The sequence below is a fragment of the Meriones unguiculatus genome, chromosome 11 (assembly GCF_030254825.1).
Source record: "Meriones unguiculatus strain TT.TT164.6M chromosome 11, Bangor_MerUng_6.1, whole genome shotgun sequence".
Taxonomy (NCBI): domain Eukaryota; kingdom Metazoa; phylum Chordata; class Mammalia; order Rodentia; family Muridae; genus Meriones; species Meriones unguiculatus.
The window spans coordinates 40876738-40882612 of record NC_083359.1 but is presented as its reverse complement, the minus strand read 5'-3'; the positions used below and the strand labels follow the sequence as shown (position 1 = coordinate 40882612).

General features: G+C 49.7%; 1 pseudogene; it reads left to right on the top strand.

The window, feature by feature from the left end:
• The first annotated feature begins 1420 nt into the window (after positions 1-1420).
• LOC110553020 (myosin regulatory light chain 12A-like) lies at positions 1421-1936 on the top strand (annotated as a pseudogene).
• The last annotated feature ends 3939 nt before the right edge of the window (positions 1937-5875 follow it).

Here is a 5875-nt window from a genome sequence, read left to right as displayed (position 1 = left end):
CCGGGAGGGGTCCTGTATCTGGATTCCTTCACTGGATAATATGCGTTCTGAAAGTCCCGTGTTTTGTGGTTCAGTTGTGTCCCACCCACCTCTCTAGTTGCTGTGAAAAAAAAAATAACAGAAGCAACCTAAGGGAAAAACGGTTTGTTTCCGCTCACAGATCCAGGCCCTGTCTGTTGTGGGGAAGTCAAGGTGGCAGGTATTTGAGGCGGCTGGCCACATCCCATCCATAACAACGACAGGGAGAGCTATGACTACAAGCTGCTTCTCAGTGCCCTGTCTTTATACAGTCTGGAAACCTCAGAGGATGGCACCGCCCATGGTGGACGAGACTTGCCATATCAATCAACACGGTAAAGATCATCCCTGGAGGCTTGTCTTCCATCTTTTCACCGATTTTAGATCTCAAGTTGTTGATTGAGATTAACCAGCATAGGAAGTCTTTGTGTTTTGTTTAGAACTCGTTTATATTTATTCATTTATGAGGTGGTGAACATCTAGGCTCTCTGTTGGGTGCTGTCGAGTCTTGGCGCAGGGAGGGGGGTTATTCTTCTTGAAGTGGAATTGATGCCTCCTAATGTAAGTGAAAAACGTTTAAGCAAACTGCCAGCTGGGCACCCCTGTAGTTATCTGTAATCCCGGCACTCTGGAGGTCGAGGTTATACATCAACCTCAACTACATGGCCAGCCTGGGTACACGAGACCCGGACTCGAATCCCACCCTAGCCCCAAAACAAAAGAAGGAAAGAAACTGCCAGCCCTCAAAGCGCAGTCCCCCTGGAGTTTCCCACCAGGAGAAACGCTTTCCACTCGCTGTGCCCGCTAACAGTTGGTGTTATTCGTCTCTTTCATTTGGACTTTTCAGTCTCTTTCCCGCAGTTGTGACTGAGACACCTCAGAGAAGGCCAAGGAAGGTGACTCGGCAGGTAAAAGTGTTGGCTACCAAGCCTGAGTGACCTGAGTTCAATCCCTGGGACCTGCACGGGGAGAGAGAGCCACATCTCACTCTGACCTACAGCCGAGGGGTGTGGCTCAGGCACTCTCTCACAGATGTTCACATACATAAATAAACCCAACACCGTCCTCTTGCTGCTGTGGGCACCTGCACGGCCCTACACACACACACACACACACACACACACACACACACGATTAAAAATAAAAACTACTTTTAAATGAATCCTTAAAAATCACATGAAAGGCCAGGGGATGTGGACTCGGGAGACAGGCAGGTGGATCTTTGTGAGTGGGTCCAACCTGTTCTTCATAGTGAGCTCCAGGACGGTCAGGGCTACGTAGAGAGATTCTGTCTCAAAAACAATAACAACAACAACAACAAAACAAAAACCATAAACAAACACATAACAAAGAGAAAGGGTTAAAAATTTAAAAAGGGGAGTCACTGGTCGGGTCGGATCTGATGTCAACACACCGTGTCAAGCAAAACGGCAAAGACCCCACCGAGAAGCTCCCTCAGCGCGCAGCATCCACTGTGTTCACCGTGTTTGGCCAGTCCCAGGTCCCAGAGTTCAAAGAGGCCTCCAACATGATCCACCAGAACCGGATGGCGTCATCGACAAGGAGGACCCGCACCATGTGCTTGCTTCTCCACCAACACCTGCCTGGATGCCATGATGAACGAGGCTCCTTTGCTTGCTTTGATGGGGAAGCGACAGGCGCCATCCAGGAGGGTGACCTGAGGGGGCTGCTGACCACCACGGGTGCTCGATTCACGGATGGGGAAGTAGATGAGCTGTTCAGGGAGGTCCCCATCCACAAGAAGGGAACTTCAGCTACACGCCTCCTCAAGCAAGGAGGAAAAGACAAAGGTGACCGGAGAGCTTTAGCCGAAACTCCATTCCCCCTCACTCCTTCCACTTCCGTAGGAAGGGCCTACTGCATGGCGCTTGCTCTCACAGCTTTGCCTCTTTTTTAATGTATTTATTCCAGACCTTTCTGCCACTCAGCATGTGTATAATCAGACTGGAGCCGGGGACAGTGTTGTAAATTGTATTGAAAATGAGATGCGAATAAAAATTGACAAGTGTGAAAGCCTAGGAAAATATATCTGTATTTCTGGTTTTGCAGGATTTTTCACATTTTTATATAATAAAAAGTTATTTTGAAATAAAGATTACGCTGACTCAAAATAAATAAATAAATGAATGAATAAATAAATAAATAAATAAATAATAGACAAAGACATTTTGGCAATGAGCAAAAAGAAATTGAAATTTAAAGAGAAGCTTCTATGAAACGCCAGGGGTTGGGGATGCAATTGGCAGAGTGCTTGCAAGAAGCCTTAGGGCCAGTTTCTAACAGGACATAAATCAGCTCTGGTTATAAGTATGTGTCTAAGCACAATGCACTGATTGTGCCATGGCCTCATGGTCATAAACACCTGTAATCGCAGCCTTTGGAAGGTAGAGGCAGGGGGACCAGAAGGTCAAGATCATTCTTTGCTGTATAGCAAGTTCAAGGCTAGCCTGAGAGATAGATGAGACCCTATCTCATCGAAGACAGACAGACAGACAGACAGACAGATAGATAGATAGACAGATAGACAGATAATAGATACAAATTCAACAGAGAGTGCTGGCTCAAGCCTGTAATCCCAGTATTCTGGAGACTGCAACAGGAGGATTGCCACAAGTTCAAGGCCAGACTGGGCTACAGAGTGGGACACTGTCTCAAAAATAATAAACAAACAAACAAGTCCCATTGGCCACATGTTGGTGTGGGGCGTGTGTGCACGAGTACATGCGGAACCGAGAGGACATTGCTGGAACTACCTGTCCTGCTCTTTGAACTGTTTCTCATTGGCCTGGAGCTTACCAGTGCAGCTAGGCTTCCCAGGATCCTTCACAGCACGGGCATTTCAAGTGCAGGCCACCATGCCTGTTTCTCGGCTGCCGGTCTTTGGTTGGGTTGCTCATTTTGTCTTTTTCAAACATGGATTTTGAGGATGGACCTAAGGCTCTTGCGCATGTACGGCAACAGCATCACTGACTGAGCCATCTACCTAATGCCTATTCTGTTTTCAGTCAGGCTCTCACTTAATAGCCCAGGCTGGCCTTGTACACAAGACAATCCTCATGCCTTGATCTCCTGAGTGCCGGGATGGCAGGTATAAGCTATTACATTGATGAAACTTGAAAGACACAGACAAACCAGGACCTGTGTCTATTGTGACTGGGACAGGGACAAAGAAGTCCAGACTCCCCAAGCATGTTTGCTATCCTTAATAAGGAAGCAGGCCCTGTACCACAAGCTGGCCAGATTTATGTCACCTGCTTCCTCCAGAGCCAGCAAAGAGACTTTCCTACAGCCTCAAGCTTAGAATGCCTGGCTGTGCCTGTCACCTGACCTTCCTGTCAGACCTCAGAGGACCAATAGACAGACAGACTGTGAACAGGATGACAGACAGACAGACTGTGAGCAAGAGCACAGACAGACTGTGAACAGGAGCACAGGCAGGCAGGCAGACAGACAGACAGACTGAGCAGGAGCACAGACAGACAGACAGACTGAGCAGGAGCAGGCCGATGCTGTGCACTGTTCTAACGCGGAGATTAGAGCTGTGCTGTGTTCATTGCACAGTCACAACCCCCTGATGCCAACAGAAGCTTCGGGGGAGGGCAGTCCCAGACCCTATCCCATGACCTCGCTTATGCTCGAGCACAAGGCCTCAGGGAAGCCTCCTTCCAGTGCTGTTGTTGGCTTTTTTGTATTTTTTTATTTGTATCTGTTTCAGTCAAAGAACCCACAGATGAGCCAGTAACACTAAACAGTAGGAGGGAGGGGGGAGGCAGAGACAATGGTGAGGATCTCTGTGGTGGCAGATTGCCTTCCTGGTGCTGCTCAGGGAGGCTGGTTCCGGCTGAAGGGTCTGCGAATCTGTCCATGTCAGGATCCTATGATCTGGCTGGGTGTTTGTTTGTTTGTTTGTTTGTTTGTTTTAAATGAGGGGATCAATGGGTGTGTGGTTAAGTGATGTGTATGTGGATAGGTAGGTGGACAGATGGATGGACAAATGGGAAGATAAACAAATGGACGGATTGATGAATAGATGGTTGCATAGACATATAGGTTGATAGGTGAGTGGGTGTTATTTGGGTGAGGGGGTGTTTGAATGGAAGGACTGATGCATCTATCGATGGAGGTGCAAATAGATGGAAGGGTGGACATGCCAGTGAACAGACAAACAGACGGCTGGATGATGGCTGCCTGGAGAAATGGATGGATGGAAGAGCAGACCAGCATTCAACAGGTATCAGTTCTGGATCACTCACGATGCTTTCACAACTGCCACTCATTTAATCATCTCAAACACACTGTGGGGAGGTTAACTCCAGTTTCTACAGTCGAGGAGGAAGCCAAGACCCAGAGTGGAAGTCATTTTTGTGGAGAGGGCAAGATACTGAAACCCAAATCCCCCTCCCCCTACAGTGCCCTGGGCAGGTACCACCCAGCCCACCATCATGAGGGAATGGCCTATCCGAAGGCACCGCCCCCGACCCCCCCAGCCCCAACCCACCCCCGCACTCCGTGAGCCGGTGGCTGACCTCAGCATCCGCTTTGTGATGTGTCTTGCTTTGGAAACCTGGAGCCAGCAGCATGTGGTACCTGTCCCTGAGGATCACTCCTCACCAACTCACTCCAAGTTCAGAGAGGAGGCATGCCAGCCTCAGCCCTAGGCTACAGCCGGGGAAGTCCCGCTGTGTTGCCCTTGGCTCTTGGCTCAGATCCTCATCTCAGCCCATCAGTCCCCAGCTTGACCTTTAGACAAAAGTCAGCTTATGGGTCTTCCGGAACATTTCAGTAAATTGTAACCACTTCCTTATCCTTGTTCTGGCTCGGCCTTGGAGGGAGCGTCCCTGGGTTGTCTGTGTTGGCCATAAACTGGCTCCTCTTGCACAACACGGAACTGGGCAGTTCTTGCCACAACCTGTCCAAGAAGAAGCCTGTCCCTAGATCTGTGTCATAGGGAGGCCGCATGGACAGTGCAGCCAGCGGGGGCGCCTGACGGCGGCTCCTGTGTGGACAAGGATGGGTACAGACACAGCCTCTGGGTGTGGTGCTGCACACCCCCCTGGGCTCCCAGCTACCCCAACCCGGGGTAACAGGGCTCTATAAGCAGAAACGCCATTCTTAAAATCCTCTGGCAGTACCATCCAGGGAAGGAAGCCAGACTAAGAGAAGACAAAGGGACCCATGTTTGTACAAAGTCAATACCAGGCTGCAAAACCTGGGATTTTCTGTAACCTGCTACTGGGGCCGGGGGTGGGTGGGTGAGGATGGCGATGGAGTGGGCCTTGGAGGGTGGGGTAAAATATGTCAATGGAAAATGAAGGTTGGTCTGCAGACCTCATGCACACGGAGACACACAGACGCACAGAGAGACACCCGCTCGGCCTGCGTAGGAGAGGCTCTTAGAGCTGGGCTGTGTGGTCATCTGAAGAGATAAAGGCCGCTCTCTAAGGAGGGCTCTTGTCTGGAGACCTCCCGGGGGTTGACTGGTGCGGGGCAGGTTTAACAGTTGTCGTGGGTTAAACAGGAATGTAGGACTAAAAGCAGGCTGATTGGCATGTCCCTGTAACCCCAGCACTCCAGAGGTGAAAGTAGGGTTCTCTGGAGCCCAAAGCCACCATAGCTACATGGTAAGTCAGGTCCAGTCTGAGGATGGGATTTCCTGCTTAGAAAATAACTTGTGAAACAAAATCTGGAAGGCAGAATGGGGCCTTTTTATTTGTCATTTGCTGACTTCTGGAAGGAAGTTAGGCAGAAGGAGACAGAGAATTTATTAACAAAATATTTGACCCTTGGCAGCAAGAGGAAACGAGAAGGCAAGGTGGACTCTGAAAGGCCAAATCCT